Source organism: Dryas octopetala, chromosome 7 (assembly GCF_963921425.1).
Source record: "Dryas octopetala chromosome 7, drDryOcto1.1, whole genome shotgun sequence".
NCBI classification, from domain to species: domain Eukaryota; kingdom Viridiplantae; phylum Streptophyta; class Magnoliopsida; order Rosales; family Rosaceae; genus Dryas; species Dryas octopetala.
In genome coordinates, this window is record NC_141372.1 from 10,419,781 (window position 1) to 10,438,371 (window position 18,591).

Sequence of the window (18,591 nt, forward strand, 5' to 3'; positions counted from 1 at the left end):
GGAAATAAGTTGTTGCCAAACTGAATTCTATCTTGTTTTGACAAATAGGGTGACGTGAGCTGTAGGATGAATGAATCTCCACAGCCATTGCCCATTGACGTGTGACTTTGACAGAGGTTTAGCAAAATTGATATCGTCATTTTCACACGTACTGGTCTTGTTCGGTATAGGGGTGTCATGGTAATTTCGGAGTGTCACTCAAATTTTGAAAAATTCAATTAAAGACTTTTAACCCTTTTTTAAAAATTTTATAAATTTGACATTGAGTAGTGTTCAAGTTCCCCACAAGAAATGGTCGAAATCCCGTCGAGTAGTGTTGAAATCCTATCGAGTGATGCTAGAGGGGTGTTCGAGCACTTTTCGAGCAAAGCTCAAGTATTACTTGAATGTCAAATTTCTAAAAAATTTTAAAAATAAGATTAAAAGTCTTTAATAAATTAAATTTATATTAGTTTTCCAAATTTGTCCTCAAATTGATGTTCTGTTTTCTAGAGATGGCTGCTATTTGAACACCCCATGCCTCTGATCCCTACACACCCACTTCAACTAATATGTGAAATGACTAAAATCACCTAATGTAAAAAGACCATGAAGGACAAAAAAAACCCAAAAATCTGGAACCAAGCCTCCTGCCCTTGTCAGACTCCAGCCATCGCCCACTTCGTTGGCAGTCATACCCCACATTGTTGTCGGCTGGCGTATCTCCTCCTTCCTCTCTCCCTTTCAGAAAATGTGAGGATGTGTAGTGAGAAATTATTTAAAAATTAAAGTAAAATGAGTGTGTACATAGTAAGTAAGGGGTGTGAGGTGATAAAAACAAGGGTATGTATATATATAGCAGCCATCTTTCTAAATTATCAAAAAAAAATTTAAGTAATTTGTCATGTGATTTTAGAGGAATTTCTCTTATTAGCATGACAGACATAAACATGCATAAATATTGATATTTGAACCATTGGATTGAAAGATTTTTTTTTTTTTTTTTTTTAATACAAGGGAAGGCCAAATGGGGAGGAGAGATTCGAGCTCTAGCCTTGGGTATAGAGATAAATGCTCTCAACCACTAGAGTTACAAGCCCTACTAAATTGCAAAGATTTTTAATTAAATGGAATAGGTGATAGGCAATCCAATGACTTAAATGTCATAAGCATGCATAATGCTTATGTATCTGATGCTTATTAGAGAAAATCTCGTATTTTCAAACTGTTGAACAATATCAATTATGTTTAATTGAGCAAAAACGAGCGTTGAAATGCGTCCATAAAAGCAACAAACCTTCTGAAATAATATTTGAGGTACAATCATATTAGACCATCTTATTATAAAACATCAATTTATTATAGGGAGACTTAGAGTCCAATTCATTTTATGAGTCTTTCTTAGACTAAGATCGGTAGTGATTTAGGGTTTTTAATCAAGTCTTTTATTTTTTTTTCTTTGACGGTTTTATATTAGGTTTTAACTTTGAGATTTTGGGCGGAACCTAACATGTAGCATCTACAAATCCCACTCTACACCCTAGGAGAGGAAATACTCTTTAAATCAGGGGAAATACTATTCAAATTAGGGGAGGACTTTATTATGAATTAAAAGAATTTTCTTATAAATTAAAAAAACTTTATTATGAATTAAAAAAAATTTCTTATAAATTAAAAGAGTTTATTATGAATTAAAATGATTTTCTCATAAATTTTAAAACACCACCGGTCTCTATCTTAAAACTATTTTTCTAAAAAACCTAGGCCTAATTATCTCTTTATTATATGGGGTTAATTCTAGCAATGGTTTGTGAATTTTCCACATTCTTACTTAAGTCCACGAATTTGACTTTTGGATTATTTGGTCCACTAATTTTTCTCCGTTTATAAATTAAGTCTATTGTGTTAAATATTCTATTTATTTTGAGAGTAAATGCGCCATCTACCATCTTAAACATTAATTAAAGAATAAAATTTGAAAAACATTCATTTTACATTTTTACCTCAAAAGAAATGAAATTAAAAATACAAAAAAAACACAATAAAAAAAAAGGGATACTTAGAGTCCAGTCTATTTTATGAGTCTTCCTTAAACTAAGACCGGTAGTGATTTAGGATTTTTAATTCAGTTCTTTTATTTTTCTTCTTTGACGGCTTTATATTAGGTTTTAACTTCAAGATTTTGGGCTTCGCCCAAAATTTCAGAGTTAAAACCTAACATAACTTCTACAAAACCCACTTTACACCTTAGGAGGGGAAATACCCTTCAAATAGGGAAAAATATCCTTCAAATCGGGAAAAGACTTTATTATAAATTAAAATGATTTTCTTATAAATTAAAATGATTTTCTTATAAATTAAAATGACTTTATTATGAATTTAAAATTTTTTTTATAAATTATTATGAATTAAAAGGATTTTTTTATAAATTTTAAAACACTCTCGATCTCCATCTAAAAACTGTTTTTCTAAATGATCTAAGCCTAATTATTTTTAAAAAAAATTTTGTGCAGCGGATTGGTGTTCTTAATGTTATAGTTCACTATACTTCTTTCTTTTTTTTGGCCACTAGTTCTGTTCACTATACTTCTTACTTGATTTGTTTTGTATCATAAAAAAAATAAAAAGTGAAAGAGAAAAGGAGAGAGAGAGGTTGCAGTGGTCGGCTGGCTGAGGAGGGTTTGTCAGAGTAGGAGGTGGCTGCCGGTGGGGTTGGGTGGCTGTGGTGGGGCTGTCCATCTTCTTTTTTTTCCAATTTTTATTATGTAGTTTCTTTAATTTCATTTATATTGGAAATAAAGTGAATATTTTTCAATTGTTATTATTTAATTAATGTTTAAGAGGGCAAATGTTTCATTTATTCTAAAAATATATAGAATAATATTTAACAGAATTGACGTGATGGACTTAACTGAGAAATGAGAGAAAATTGATGGACTAAAGAATTCAAAAGTCAAGTTTACGGACATAAGTGAGATTCGTGAAAAGGTGTGCGAACCATTGCTATAATTCTTATGCTAAAATTTTATAAATAATTAAAATAAGTAATGAATACTACACTTATGGTATATGCATGTGTATGTGTACGTACAATATATGTATACTGACAGATTTAGAAAACTGAAAAATAGGTACCAAAATCCAGACAAATACAGTAGACTTTAATTTGAAACACAAGGTGTATATAGATGCTGGACAAATACAGGGATTTTTGTGTCAGGTCCTGTTTGTAAGGACTAATAGACGATGATGTAATTTGTTGCAGCTAGATTACAACTAATACAATATGTGATGCCATACTTAGAATATAATGGAAGATGCATGTTGGGATGACAAAAGAATTATAGTGCGGGCATTGTGCATGTGATACATTTTAATTCAAGGATAGAGAATCTCTATATCCTAGTATTCCGGAACGTAAATTATTGTCCAAGTAAAAAGAATATGGATCGGATAGATTTATTTGAGAGGTCACGTATTGTGCACTTGGTGCTAATTCTATTATAGATGGTAAGTTTTAGGCTGAATAGATTTTGGGTTAAATTTTTTTTTCCTCTCATTTTGGCATTCTTTTTAAAGTATCTTGATTAATTGAGTTGGATGATAAAAAAAATTTAAAAAAATTCATTTATTTTGAGAGGTCACGCTGTAAATTAATTTTACAACTAATTGAATGTTTGTGAAAAATTCTATTTAACCCGACACATAAAATTACGTAAGAATCCCTTAAAATATATATATATAAAAAAAAAGTTCCATTGAATTGAGTAGATAATATATGATGTAATCAATCAAAATGAGTGTTTTTGGTCAAGAGCATCATAATGAAGGGAGCAAGTGAGCAAGACATTAAAAAGTATCACCTCGATCAGGGAGAGCACAGACGACAAAAGTGAGTCCAATGAGATCACAAAATTAATTGCTTAAGTAGAGAAAGAGAAGCTAAAATCTATGTTTCTTAATTCATATATTACTTTAATGATGAAGTTATGTGACTCGATTCAAGTTATAAGAAATGGGTAAAAGAAGTTTTATATTGGAAAAATAATTTAACAGTGTACAAGATATAAGTTAGGAATTCACTGCTAAAAACACCAAAGTCATTTTAAGATAAAACCTCAACAATTCGAGTGGTAGATGTAAGTAGTTAAGTGGGAGCAATATGGATACAGAGTCTTCGTTAGTAATGAACCACGCTGATCTGTTGCACGACAATTAATCCATGGCTCATGCATGGTTCTGACAAGTTTGAATGTTAGTTGGCTTTTTTTTTTTTTTTTTTTTTTTTTTTTTTTTTTTTTTTTTTAAGGCCACGAATGTTAGTTGGCTTTTTGTTTGGTGCAAAACCCCATATACGATACATTTTGCATGCAGGCTCTGGGATGTGCCAAAATTAAGGTAATTTATCCTTGTGATTGTGTTGGTCAACTTGGTCCCATATCTCTGTCGGTACTTTCTTGGTCTTCTTTATAATATATAAACAATTAGGTGGAGGACTCGTGCTGTGTGGAGTGGACTAGTGGAGGCTTCCTTCCTCTGCACGTAGCTTTCTTCTTGTGTAACTTTGCATTGGAATCACTTCGTGGACCGAAGACAAAGTTAAAAAACGAACCAACCTCCTTTTTTAAATATATTATACATTATTGTATATCTTTTACAGGTGAATAGACTAGGAATGTTAGTTTAGACTGTTGGAATCATGGTCAGCTGCCTAGCTGCACTTATAAACAACACATACTGAAACGCTGTTTCTGACCAAAACAAAAAGAGCAACGTTGTTTGTTGTTCAACCATGAACAAAAGAATGGGGCTTCTATTTTATGTGGTAGAGAATATTTTTTCTCACACTTACTTATTAGGAAATGTGTGAATCAAATATAAAGGGCTTTGGGGGTGGGAAGGAAGAGGTGGGCTAGGAGTAAAGATTGGATAGGTTGGGGGTAGACAATGGGGTATGGGATAAAGAGAATTTCTTTAAAAAAAGGGGGCTATAACACCCTACACATCCCTGCTTGTGGGGATTTATAACTTTAATAGTTAAGAATATATATCCTTATCCTTATAGAAATGTTTTAAGTTCAAATTTTTTCTTCCCAAATGTCATTTTATTAAAGAAAAGAAATACAATTATTTTAATATATTATTGGATATATTAAGAGAGATATTTTCTTAAATTACATGACTACATCAAGACTTCTGAAATAAAACCTCACATATTACACATCCAAGCTGGTTAAATTAAGCACAATATAGATGCAATGTAGAGGGTCAAAAGACATGGCCCGTAATACCAAGGTTAGAGTTACCCTTATTTTACCCTCCCTTGTACCCAAAAAGAAAAGCAATGATATCTTATAGTGGACCTAAAATGGGCAAATTACACAAAAGTACCTCAACTAACCACCCTATATCACTTGAGTACCCCAATTAAAAAAAGTTGCTCGTAGGTACCTCAATTACTGATTTTGCACATCCAGGTACCTCCGTCAACTTTTCCGTTGGGGAGGCCATTAAGTGCATACGTGGCATACTGACATAATGCCACGTGGACAAAATAATAATAAAAAATAAAATAAACTTTAAAAAATGAAATAATTATTTTAAAAAAAACTAAAAACAAAATAATTAAATTAAAAAAACAAAAAAATAAAGAAAAAATGCAGCCCATCCCCTCCCTCCGCCTCCCACCCCTCCCTCCGAGACCCGCCCAACCCCAGCCACCTTGCCGCCGGCCCCACCCACCACGCCGGCGACCCACCCCGACCCCTCTCCTCTCTCTCTCTCCCCGAAACCCCAGCCCAACCCCAGCCCCGAGCCCTCCTCCTTCCTCCTCCCCCGCTTCGACCACCCAACTCAGTGGGTTGTTTCACCTGGACAGCGACGAGAACTGGGTGATCACCGGCGACGTCGACACGTCATCTGTGGCGTCGGCGATTGACTTGGAGTCAGTGGCAGTGCACGAAATCGGGCATCTGCTGGGGCTGGGGCACTCTTCGGTGGAGGAGTCAATTATGTACCCGACGATCGCGTCCATGACGAAAAAGGTGGAGCTCCAGAGCGACGACGTTTTGGGAATTCAGTCGTTGTATGGCGCGAACCCAACGCGGGGGAGAAGGAAGGAGGAGGGCTCGGGGCTGGGGTTGGGCTGGGGTTTCGGGGAGAGAGAGAGAGAGAGAGAGAGAGAGAGAGAGAGAGAGAGAGAGAGAGAGAGAGAGGGGTCGGGGTGGGTCACCGGCGTGGTGGGTGGGGCCGGCGGCAAGGTGGCTGGGGTCGGAGGGGTGGGTGGCTGGGGTTGGGAGGGTCTCGGAGGGAGGGGTGGGAGACGGAGGGGGAGGCAGAGAGAGGAGCTGTATTTTTTTGTTTTTTTAATTTAATTATTTTGTTTTTAGTTTTTTAAAATAATTATTTTATTTTTTAAATTTTATTTTATTTTTTATTATTGTTTTGTCCACGTGGCATTATGTCAGTGTGCCACGTAGGCACTTAACGGCCTCCCCAATGGAAAAGTTGACGGAGGTACCTGGATGTGCAAAATCAGTAATTGAGGTACCTACGAGCAACTTTTTTTAATTGGGGTACTCAAGTGATATAGGGTGGTTAGTTGAGGTATTTTTGTGTAATTTGCTCACCTAAAATCTACCATCTTTCTAAAGAGGACCTAAAAGCAATAACATCTCATATCTGGGCCTAAATATTAGGTAAAGTAATATTTCATATACTTCCACCATAAAAATATAATAATTCACTATCATTTTTTGTTCATCTTAAAAAGCAAACAACAACCAGGCAGCAATTAGGCTAGCCCAAAAATAATACATGCAGGGCAACAAGGCCCAATTACACAGCAAGGCCGACAGCAGAAACAACTCATAGCAAAAGAAAACCCGAACCAGACCACAGTAGCAACTGATGGGAAGTAGACACAAAGAAGCAAAGCAGACATATTAGCGGCCAAAAGCAGCAAGTAGAGGAAACCTCCAACCTCAGTAAGGCAATGGAAAATCAGGCAAAGAAAGCAGAACAGACCTCTAGCCAAACTGGAGCCAACAACCAACACAGCAGTGCATATTCATGCAGAGTGTCTATGTTCTAAACTAACGAAATTTGTCATATTGCCATATCCGTGTCAACTTGTAACTCTTGTTCTGTATTCGCATCCGTGCTAGATAGAATTACTAGAGATGATAAGGCAACATCTTTCTTAATTCTCTTATGGCAGCATCATATTACATTACCACTGTGGCACTGTTCTCATCAGCTGATAATGAATGAAATTGAATGTCAGTCTCTGAGTCTAATTTAAGATTTCACATTATTATTTCTTATTCAAATTAGACATTATGGTCTAGTTGAATATATCACTCACAGTTCGAACAGAAATCATCAGACAGACCAAAACATAAATTATTTTTGTTGAGCTAAGATCACTGGTTGGAAGCTGCCTCCTTTTCTATTTGAATTCGAGCTCTCTGTGCCTGTTAATAACATTTTAATCACACAAGTTCAATTACATAGAAGAAACCAAGGCATTGTGTTTCACAGTATAACTATTTCAACTGTTACCTCTTTCTCCCATTCACATCTCATGGTGATAATGGTTAATATCAAGGTTTGAACCACAGTTCCACTGATCATTCCAGCCCACATTCCCTACTTGTTTGTTTAAGCACATGTCAGACTAAGAAACCAGATTAGATTATAAATTTTGCGTAACATTTGGGAGCAAGAGCAGAGAAATTGTTTACTTATATATAACCTTGCGGTTAAAACAAGTTTCCATTGCAGCTTAGTCAACAATAGCGAGCCCATGTACATTTCTACAAATAACAGCCGTGGTAATTGAACAATCGAAGGGTGTGTGACTCCTTCATACTCAAATGCATATGTGCACAAGTGGCAGACTGTTCAGGATAGATACATACCTTAATACCAAACAATAGCAACCATCCCAAAATAACCCCATCAGGCAGTCCAACGAGGCAATAGCTACCTACATTTATAATAGCTACTATTGCTTGCCAACCAGATCCGACTGCTACCCCTGTAAAGCAACATATGACCACCAATGTTTCCATGAGACTAAACATTTCTTTAGACAAAACCTATGATGCTTTTTTTTTTTTTTTTAAGTTTCTCACCTGAGAGCAATGGTTGAATGCAATTAAGGAGAATGGTGAATCCCAACAAGACTGATAAGTCATTGACCATTGCGATGACAGGAGTGCTTGAGGTAAAGATCATCGCAAGCTCCTCATGAAAGGCTATTATTATTAACCAAAATAGAAGTCCCACTGCTAGGGAGGTCAAGACTGAAACAGTGGTTTCAAATTTTGCACCTTTTGCATTGCCTGCACCAAGTTCATTTGCTACACGAACTCTGGATTACAAAGGAAGAATAGGCAAAAAGCAATTAGATTTCTGCAATGGTGCAGTCATATTGTAAATGAAACATGTGAATTCCAGAATCACATACTATAGAACTATTCTGATAATCATAAAAAGCTGTCCTTTATATTGTTATATGTGAATGCACTATTCCATCAGTAGAATTGAGACAATATCAATATGTGTGATCATCAAACAGAAAAGTTAATTGCAATTTATGGAGAACTTGCTCAAAAACTTATGAAAGTGTAAAAAATTTATTTAGAAAATAAAACATTGAAGAATGATACTCTGTACTGCCATGCTAGATGGAGTGACTTTATTATCTCAAAATAAAATTTCTATTATCAATTAAATTATTTGATATTAATACACAGGGCATAAACCAGTATAATGTCGGAAGGTGCTAAGAAAAACTTCATGTATAACATACTTTAAATTTTAGGTTCTAGATAAGCATCTACAATGGAAATATGTGACTGTCATGCATCTACAATGCTTTAAATTTTGATAAATCTACAATAGAAAGTATGATATGATAAATCTTCAAAATTAAATTTGGATTTTTATTGTCAGTCACAGATTTAGGATTGACTTTTAATACACCTAATTCTGCTGGTTTAGGTTTGGTTTTTTAATGTTAGTCACAATTCTGTATTTGTCATTATTAGTCACCCATTAGATTCAATCTCTACATTATAACTAGAGCTGAACCATATCCTTAGAGTGCAAATATGCAAATGTGTGATTGTCATGCATCTACAATGCTTTAAATTAGGCATAAATTCAATTTAGACACATAACTATATATGCTATTTCAACGGGGTCCACGAACTTTCAAATATTTCAAATATACACTTGATTTATTATGTAAATTGAAAAAATGAAATTCCGTCCATCGTTAAATATCAGCTTGGCTTTTGCTAACGGGGATTAATTGACGACATGGCACCAACTCAGCATACATTTCCCGCCAAATGAGCAACACATGTCCACTTGACACGGGCCCACACACCCATCACCTCTTTCCCGCTCGTCGAACGCTCTCCTGACCATTTAGTCTTCAAAAAATATCACGTTTCCCCCAAATTCGAATATAAATCTCTCACTTGTGTTCAACGAGCGAGAAAGAGATAATAACTTTGTGGACCCGTGTCAGGCGTTAGGTGGACATGTGTCGCTCATTTGGCGGGAGATGAGCTACACGGGTCCACCTAACCCCTGGCACGAGCCTACAAACTCTTACTTTCTCTATTATTATTAAATTGTGGGCCCGTGTCGCTCATTTGGCGGGAAATGTTTGCTGAGATAGCGCCACGTCGTCAAGTAATCCCGGTCAGCAAAAGCCAAGCTGTCATTTAACTGATCTCTCAACGAATCAATGGACATAAATTTATTTTTCAATTTAGATAATAGATCGGGTGTATATTTGAAATATTTTAAAGTTCATGGACCCCGTTTAAATAGCTTATATAGTTATGTGTCTAAATAGAATTTATGCCTTTAAATTATGAAAGTAATCACAACACTCATATTAAAAAAGAAACAAAACTTATATTAATTAAACAATCACTAAAGTAAAGAAATTAACCTTTAAGCCGTATGTTTATTAAGATTTCAGTGTTCCTTAAGGAAGTACCTAAACTGGCCAAATGCAAAAAGTGTAAATTAGAAAAGAAAACTTATATCATACAAAAGAAATAAAACTCATATTTCAAGATTAACAGTGCTCAAATTTATATATATGACTGTAACATAAAATTAGTATGCTTCTGAACAACAGTCACATGTTAGATTTTCAGAAATTCAAACTTATATATGTGATTGTAACATAAAATTAGTTTACTTCTGAACAACAGTCACATATTAGATTTTCAGAGATTCAAACTTTGACTGTAACATAAAATTAGTACGCTTCTGAGTGAATGTTAGATTTTCAAAGATTCAAACTTATATATGTCACTGCAACATAAAATTATTATGCTTCTGAACAACAGTCACATGTTAGATTTTCAGAAATTCAAACTTATATATATGTCACTGTAACATAAAATTAATATGCTTCTGAACAACAATCACATGTTAGATTTTTAGAGATTCAAACTTATATATGTCACTCTAACATAAATTATAGTCCATTATTCAGTTTCAATTTCTTCTTCAAATAGGCTACTAACTAATAAACAACCAAAATCATGTAAATAAATTATCAATTAAAAAAAAAACTTAAAAGACGAACTATATTTTGGATCTAGATTATACATGAAAACCTAATTTACCAAAATAATGAAACAAAACTTCCAAAGCTTTTCAAACCTAAATTCACAACTATATTTTGCACTCAGATTCTTCATATTTGTGAGTATTTCTTTCTTGAATCCAAATGTAATAGCGTTAGAGTTTAGATTCAGAAACTCTAACTTCAAACATGAAAACTAAACAAATCAAAATAAAAAATAAAGAATTCACCTCAGGTAGCTTCGTGATGACTCAGGCGTAATGAATCAATAGCTCCGTTGAAAGAAATCTATGAAAGAATCAGTGACGAAAGTGAAGAACAATCTAGAGATTGATTTTGCGTGAGCGTTACTGAAAGTTCTAGAGTGAAAATAATTTTTGAGTGAGTGAAGTTTCTGCGTGTGTGTGAGTGAGTAAGGATGTGTGGATCATGAGATTTTGTGGGCCTATCTGTATTGGATATTAGTGTCTTGTTGAGACAGAGACAAACGTAACTTTTAATAGGGCAGATCCGTAAATAACGTGATAACTGGATATATTTATGTATTCAGGCTCTTTGAAATGTCAACTGATACCTAAATTAAAATCTAATTATATTTTGGTAGTTAAAATGAATGGATTTTTTTTTTCTCTTTTTTGGTCAATTAAGTGTGTGCAAATCTCCCTGGCAAAAAAAAAAAAAAGTGAGTGCAAATCTCTCCTGTGAGTCCTGTCCTTTGTTTGCTGGTAGTTGGTACTGTGTTGGGCCCAAAGAGGGTCCTCTCCCTCTTTTATTTTTATTGGGTAAGAGTTCTCTTCTTCTCTTCTTGGATTCATTAGATGGGCTAGTTATTTGGGCTTTTTTTTTGTCGAGGGTAATTCTAAAAAGGCCCACTACCGGCCGGTGGCCTGCTCCACTTGCAGGTTGTTTGGAACGTAATGTAGGTGGAGCTTTCAAATTCGTGACTGGGGTCGGTGGTGCTGGTGCCATTGTTCATAATTGTACGAGAGAGATTGTGGTGGCTATGCCCCTTTCTCTAGGTTGTATTACCTTCCCTCATCAAACATAAATATATGGTTTTTCGTCATGGGATTAAATTCACATTTGGATGCGAGTTTTAGTTTAGATTGTTCTTGAATCTGATGCACATGTTGTTATTTCCAGACTTCATAGGCAAGGTGATGATTTGGCATATGATGGTCATCTCATGGATGAAGCTAAGGAAATTTGGTCTTTATTTTCTAATTATTCTTGTTTTATGTTTTCCAGAAAATGTGATGGTGCAACTCATTTACTTGCTCAACATGCTCTTCATTGTACCTCTATGTCTAGTTGAGTGAGTGTAGTGCCTGAATGGCTTAGTGTTTAGGTGGATGCATAATAATATTATTATCAATATTATATTGTACTTCCCTAATTAGCTTAAATGAAAAATATATTTTTTTGATAAAAAAAAATCCTAAAAACATATATAATTTTAATACTAATTAAAAATTAAATAAATAGTGACGACTAACTAACTGTTTCTGTAAAAAATTTTAATTTTTTCTAATATTGGGAAAGGGAGATTTGAATTTGTGATCTCTTCTAACAAGGAGAAGAGAAAAACCACTAACAAATAAATGTTGAGAAATTCTAAGTTTCATTCCCTCTCCTTAGATAAAAAAAAATTAGTGACGATTTTTTTACATAGGGTGTGGTTGGTAGCTAGGCTTCACTGGATTAGACTATCTTAAATAAGATCATTCACCTAAGTTTGGGCTGAGTGCAAATTTGCTCACCACCTCTAAAAGTAGGGGTGGGCACGGTCCAGTACAGTCCAGTGCTCACCCCAAACTGTATATTGGATTGTATAATTAATCCAGTCCAGTCCAGTACTATAGAACTGAATTTTTTGGCTCAGAACTGGACCGAACTGAACTGAACTGGAACAGTTCCAGTTCAGTCCAGTTTACTGTTTTAGACTGGGCTCACTATTTGGGCCTTAGCCCAATTAAATTTTTGGGCCAAAAAAATTTTAAAACATGTTTTTTTTAACATAGCCTTTGATGGCTGGTCTGCTTGTAAAATATACAGTCCGGTAAGCATTTAGCCATTTACATTGTCAGCATATCTGATAAATACGCATCATTATAGATCAACAAACATGAAAAAGGAACGGGTAAGCATTTATATTGTCAGCAACTCAGCATATCTGGTGGTGGGGTTGGTGATGGTGGTGGTGTTGGTATTGGTGATGGTGATGGTGATGCTGAAGGTGAAGAGGCAGAGGCAGTGGAGGAGAGGTTACTAGAGGTGCCATGTGATTGGGGGTCCATCTCTCCTAACAATTTAACATACATATTCACAAACAAAATTATCAAACCCAACAAAATTATCAATAAATCAGTAAGTTTCCCAGCAAGTTTCAATTGTCCCAACAAATTTCAATTTTCCCAAACAACAAGTAAATCACAATTATCAAACCCAAAATCAAGTAAATCAGTAAATTACAATTATCAAATCCAAAATCTAGTAAATCAGAAAATCAAACCCGAAATCCCCAAATCAAACCCTAAACCTAACCCAAAGTCAAACCCTAAATCTAACACAAAATCTAACCCGAGATACTAGATATGAGAGATGAGAGATGAGTGATGAGAGAACTTACCCACGGGGCGACGGCGACGGACGAACCCGAGAGGCGACGGCGACGGACTGGTCGCGAGAGGAAGATCGCCACGACCTGGTCGCGAGAGGAAGATCGCCACGGCCTGGTCGCGAGAGGAAGATCGCCACGGCGATGGCGACGACGAAGGGAAGAGAAGACCGCGACGGCGTGACTGCGTGACTGCGTGAGGAAGACCGCGACGGCGAGAGGAAGATCGCGACTGCGGTCTGCATGACTGCGGGCTGCGGCGTGAGGTCTGCGGGCTGCGGGCTGCTGTCTGAAGTCTGAGTCGCCGAGTCGCCGAGTCGGCGTGAGGTCTGGACTGCGGGCTCGGGCTGCGGCGTGACTGCGTGAGGGCTGAGGGTTTCAGACTTTCACTTTGTTACTTTGATAATTTTGAAACTTTGACTGTGTTTAGTTGTTTAATGTTTAGTGAATACTGAATAGTGACTTGAGTGCTTAACTTTTAATGTTTGCTTAATGTTTGTCTGTTTGATGTTTGTAATCAATTGTGGTTATATAGTTATACTTATATAGTTAATTAGTTATATATGTTATATATGTATAGAGTAATTAATATAATTTAGGATATATGGTTATAGTTGACTAATTGACTATGAGTCTAATTGGGGTTTCAAATTTTCAATTGGGTTTATATACTTATATAATTATATATGTTATATACTTATATACTTATTACTTATATATAATATATGTATAGAGACTATAGAGTAATTAACTAATTAATATAGTTTAGGGTATATAATTATAATTTTATTAAGGTATAGAGTTATAGTTGACTATGAGTCTAATTGGGGTTTCAATTGGTTTTATATACTTATATAATTATATATGTTATATACTTATATACTTATTACTTATATATAATATATGTATAGAGACTATAGAGTAATTAACTAATTAATATAGTTTAGGGTATATAGTTATAATGGGAAAATGTTAGCAAAAGGACTATAACTATACCCCTATTTTCAGTTGAGGATTCCGTTTTCACTTTGCTTCAATCAAGGACTATTATTTTTCAAGTGCTTCAATCAAGGATATTCCGTCAATTCTGTCAAAACTTTCGTTAAAATTGATCACGTGAGGGTCACGTGACCAATTTATAAGGGCAAAAAAGTATTTTCTCTAAAAAAAATAAAACTAAATAAATTTAAACAAATTTAAAAACAAAAAAAAAAATTCCCTCCATCTCCCTCCGTCTCCCACCTTCGCCACCCCCTGCACCATGTCGACCCTCTCTCTGTTTTCATTGCAGGACCTTCAAGATCACCTTCTGTCTGTCGCTAAAGCAATCCAAGGCTGAGTCCCTTAGCTTCTGTGCCTCTTCATCAGTGAGATGCACATTGGTGACTCCCAAGACCCCTCCCCTCCCAAGCAAAGCAGGCAAGCTCAAGAAGACATCTCCACCGCCGACGCCATAAAAGCCCTTCGCGAGCACCGAAACAGGGTGGATCTTCCTCTGCTCTCTGAGTATGCTCATGGCAAGGCCAGCCACCGAGTACCCAATTGCCCATGAAGTATACTCTTTGAGGCTTATGACCTCATAAGCACTGCCTATAACAGCCTTGTGAATGCCCTCCAGCGGCTCTTTCTCGTACCCTATTTGCTGCTTCTCTAGGAAGCTCAGCACCGGCACTTCCCCTACGCTAATGCTCGACCACAGCGCCACCGAGCTATCGCCATGTTCCCCAACAATGTATGCCTAATTTAAACCACACAAACAAAATTTAAGGACAAATTGAACTTTGGCTCGAAAGAAAATGGAATGAAATGAAATACAAGCCACCTGCATATCCTGAGCATTAACATCCAGATGATCAGCGATAAGGAAGCGGAATCTGGAGGAGTCCAGATTCATACCCGACCCGACAACCCGGTTTCTGGGGAACCCGGATAGCTTCCAGGTCACGTAAGTCAAGACATCGACTGGGTTGGAGACGATAAGCAAGATGGTCTCCGGCGAGTGGCGAGCGAGCAGAGGAATGATGTTTTGGAAGAGAGCGACGTTGCGGTGCAGCAGGTTAAGCCTGGACTCGCCGGGATTCTGGCGGGTGCCGGCGGTGACAATGCAGAGGTCGGATCCGGAGGTGATGGCGTAGTCGACGGAGGCGAGGATCTTGGTGCGGGGGAAGAAGGCGGTAGCGTGTTGGAGATCGAGCATCTCGCTGCGGAGCTTGTTGGGCTGGACGTCGATGAGGGCGAGCACATCGGTGAGATCTTGGGTGAGGATGGTCTGGGCGATGGCCATGCCGACGTTGCCGGCGCCGATGACGGAGATCTTGGTGTGGCGCTTGGTGGGGGAGGGAGGGGCGGTGCTGGAAATGGGACTGAAGAAGGCCTGGGTCAGGTCCAGGCCTCCGGGGCTTATTGTGGAGCCTGAACGGGTTTTGCGCATGGTTGGTTGCTTGGTTACTTTGTTTGTGTTTATGGGTGTTGCAGAGAGAGTATGTCTGTGTGTGGGGTTTTATGGTGGTGTGGGAAAGAGAGAAACTTGAAGGAGCAGTTGAGTGGGGAGGAAGTTGTTTAACAGTCAATGTTCTGGAAGAACGAAGGCGTTTTGGGGTGTGAAAGTTTGGTCATTGGATTGCTTTAGCGACAGACAGAAGGTGATCCTGCAATGAAAACAGAGAGAAGGTCGACATGGTGCAGGGGTGGCGAAGGTGGGAGATGGAGGGAGATGGAGGGAATTTTTTATTTTGTTTTTAAATTTGTTTAAATTTATTTAGTTTTATTTTTTTTAGAGAAAAGACTTTTTTGCCCTTATAAATTGGTCACGTGACCCTCACGTGATCAATTTTAACGGAAGTTTTGACAGAATTGACGGAATATCCTTGATTGAAGTACTTGAAAAATAATAGTCCTTGATTGAAGCAAAGTGAAAACGGGATCCTCAACTGAAAATAGGGGTATAGTTATAGTCCTTTTGCTAACATTTTCCCTAGTTATAATTTTATTAGGGGATAAGGTTATAGTTGACTATGAGTCTAATTGGGGTTTCATTGGGGTTTCAATTGGTTTTATATACTTATTACTTATATATAATATATGTATAGAGTAATTAACTAATTAATATAGTTTAGGGTATATGATCATAATGTATTAGGATATAGGGTTATAGTTGACTATGAGTCTAATTGGGGTTTCAATTGGGTATATAGTTATATGTGTTATATACTTATTACTTATATATAATATATGTATAGAGTAATTAACTAATTAATATAGTTTAGGGTATATGGTTATAATTGTATTAGGGTATAGGGTTATAGTTGACTATGAGTCTAATTAGGGTTTCAATTGGGTATATAGTTATATGTGTTATATACTTATTACTTATATATAATATATGTATAGAGTAATTAACTAATTAATATAGTTTAGGGTATATGGTTATAATTGTATTAGGGTATAGGGTTATAGTTGACTATGAGTCTAATTGGGGTTTCAATTGGGTATATAGTTATATATGTTATATACTTATATACTTATTAGATTATAGGGTTTCTTTTAAACTTTAAACCCTAAACCCTAATACATAATTTCCTCTATTAAAAGTTTATAACTAATTAACTATATACTATAAGTCTATATCCTATAACTATAATAATTTTAGTATATACTATATAGGGTTTAGTATATAGATTATAGAGTATAAAAAATATATTAATTTTATTATAAAAGGTATAACTAAAATTATATACTAAAACATTATTATATATATAGAATAATATGCCATATGGTTATATAAAATATATTTTAGGGTCTAAAATATAACTATGTTAATATTAATTTTATTATCTAAAATGTGTAAAATGTGTGTAAAAATGTATGTAAAAATGTGTGTAAAAATGTGTATAAAAATGTTTATAAAGTGTATAAAAATTGTATAAAAATTAAATATATATAAAAATTAAAAATACATATTAATTAAACGGTCCAATCCAGTCCAGTCCAGTTCTGGGAAGTGGAAAACCAGACCGGAACTGGATTGGACCGGTCCAGTCCAGTTTTGACCCGGTGTTGACCAGTTTTGGTCAAAACGGTTTTTTACGGTTTTTTTCCCCCCGGTTCGGTACGGTGCATTCGGTTTCCGGTTTAAACGCCCACCCCTATCTAAAAGAGGTGGTCATCACCATTTTATTTATAGGGTGACATGTGTCCTCTAAATTAACTCGAGTTAACAATTTTGAATTAATAAATTCTGATATAATAATGAGGTGAGAGAAAATCTATTTCTTCCAAAACTTATTTGCCTTTTTTAATTCTCACGCTCTCTCTCCTTTATTTTATTTTCCTTTTTTTTTTTTGTAAATCTTTTTTTTTTTTCTTGTTTGACACCCTATGTCTTTTCAACTTTCATCTTCTTTAGGAAAAACAAGTTTGGTCATCTACCTTATTCCCTACTAGTTTATTTCAAATATTAATTAATTTGATTTATTTTTTTGGCCAAAATTAATTAATTTGATTAACTGATCAATAAATATGTGATCATAAATTTGATAGGCAAGTACAAGCACTCAACCAACTCAAGGATCATCTCGTCAGTTAAATTTTTCAGGCTCAATTTGATGCAGTGTTTGAAGAGAAGAGTTGTAAATGTCTTTTACACATAATTTCCGATATGTTAACTTTAGCATAGTTGTGTTGCATTGCAACAACAATGTTTTTGGGTTGGTAGTATTATGGGTTTTGTAAAATTATGATATATTGGGCTTCATGTAAGAAGCCTATGGAGAGCTCATGTAGTTTTTTCATTCAAAATTAAGAATTTAAAGCAGACTAAAATAATTTATTGTGTTATAATTTTAAATGAACAATTAGCTTAAAATAAATTTTGGAATAACAAGTATAAAAATGAGGTCTTCGATTGCTTTAGATTAAAAATGAGGTCTTCAATTATTACATGCTCAAAAGAGGTCTTCAATTGGAATAATGAGTATAAAAAGTTCTGGAAATTTCTTTCAAATGTGTGATGAAAGATAGTGCAGGGTGAATAAATAAAGAAAATGGTGTAATAGGGTAATGTGACGAAGAGTGCAGTGTAAAGAAAAAAGTGCATACATGAATAAAAGAGAAAAACAAAAAAACAAGAAGCAAAATCAGGAAAATAAAATAAAGGGGAGAGAGAGCGTGAGAATTGAAAAAGGCAAGTAAGTTTTGGAAAAAAGTGATTTTCTCTCACTTCATTATTATATCAGAATTTATTAATTTAAAATTATTAACTAGAGTTAGTTTAGAAAACACATGTCATCCTATAGATAAAGTGGTGATGCTCACCGCTTTTAGAGGTGGTGAGCAAATTTGCACTAGTTTGGGCTGGCATCTATCTAACTTA

At 35.5% G+C, this 18,591-nt stretch overlaps 1 protein-coding gene and 1 pseudogene across 2 annotated transcripts in view; both read right to left on the reverse strand.

Annotated features, from left to right (window-relative positions):
- Positions 1-6,959: 6,959 nt before the first annotated feature.
- Positions 6,960-18,591, reverse strand: part of LOC147279559 (protein DETOXIFICATION 27-like) — a 33,655-nt gene continuing 22,023 nt past the window's right edge. For both annotated transcript variants that reach the window (XM_086251167.1, XM_086251164.1), the window contains exons 9-10: positions 7,346-7,360; positions 6,960-7,237 (exon numbers count right to left, since the gene is read on the reverse strand). The gene's annotated coding sequence lies outside the window, so the exon portion shown is untranslated. The remainder of the gene's footprint in view (positions 7,238-7,345; positions 7,361-18,591) is intronic.
- Positions 14,503-15,756, reverse strand: LOC147279560 (L-lactate dehydrogenase B pseudogene; annotated as a pseudogene).